Here is a 1370-nt window from a genome sequence, read left to right as displayed (position 1 = left end):
TTTTTTCTTCTTCTTTTTTGCTGATGTGGTGCTGAGGAATCCAACCCAGGGTCTCAGGCATGCAAGGCAAGCGCTCTACCACTGAGCGACCTTCCCAGCGCACTTTCATCTCTTAAAACTTTGATTACCAATGTAATTTGGTAACATCGTGACTCTACTTGTTATTTTGGAATATCCCATAAACATCCATAAATTGATAATGTTCACTAAAGGATTGGAAGTGGATAGGGATAGAGACATGTTAGATTATAGGTAGTAGATATATCTTTATTTATTGCTGCTTTGTAAAGCATTACCATATATCCACCATGACAATACCAGAGAATAATTTTCCTGCAGTATACAATTTTCCTTTACTTATTCTGCCATCCACTATCCCCTATAAATATGAATATTTTCCCTTTTTAATTATTTTCACAATTAAATTATTATAAGATGGATTTTTTTTAAATTCCCTCATTTTGTTTGGTTTTGTGATGGTAGATATTGAGACCAGGGTATGATGTAAGTTATGCTAGTATACTATCCCCCTAATTTATCCTCATTCCATCATATTCCATCATGTAGGGATTTAGAGTTGCTGGATATTGTGTTTTATGAAGCTTGACTGAAACTTGCAACCTTCGTGATCTCTCAGCAGATTCTGGTGGCTCTTACCTGTAATCCCAGCAACACAGGACATTGAAAACTGAAGATTCAGTTCCAATCCAGACTGGGCAAGAAACTCTGTGAGTCTCTCATCTCCAATTAATTACAATAAGCTGGAAGTGGAGTTTTGGCTCAGGTAGTAGAGCACTAGTTTTGAGCAGAAGATACTCAAGGTAACCGTGAGCACAAGCCTAAAACATTCATGTGAGTGTGTGAGCATGCACACATACACACACACACACTCACTCTCTCTCTCTCTCTCTCTCTCTCTCCCTCTCTCTCTCTCTCTAAAGCAACATTGTATTTTACATTCACATCCAGAGATTGGACAACATCTCGGCAATTTGTGAAATTCATTTTTGTATTTCTTGAAGGAAAAGGATAGATCATGGCACACAGAAGCCAAGACTTCAGAGGCAAGTACTGTATAAACAAATAGCTTGTAAAAAAAAAAACTAAATACCAGTTTTCTATCTAGCTTTACATATAACATTCCTTAAATGCTGTAGTATTCTTAAAATAATAGTCATCATAACAATAAAAACAATGCAGCACCTTTTCCTTCTCCCCTTCCTTACTTCATAAAATATTTGGCAACAGAATTAAAAAAGTCTTTTTTCTTACAAGAATGGACACCTGTAAAAATATCTATGTGTGTAATGTTTGTTTACCAATGCTTCTTTTATCTTCCCACCTCTAGGTACTTGCATATTTTGCTGATG

The sequence above is a fragment of the Dipodomys merriami genome, unplaced genomic scaffold, assembly GCF_024711535.1.
Source record: "Dipodomys merriami isolate MVZ:Mamm:240054 unplaced genomic scaffold, mDipMer1.0.p SCAF_302, whole genome shotgun sequence".
Taxonomy (NCBI): Eukaryota; Metazoa; Chordata; class Mammalia; order Rodentia; family Heteromyidae; genus Dipodomys; species Dipodomys merriami.
Note: the sequence above shows the minus strand (reverse complement) of the source record.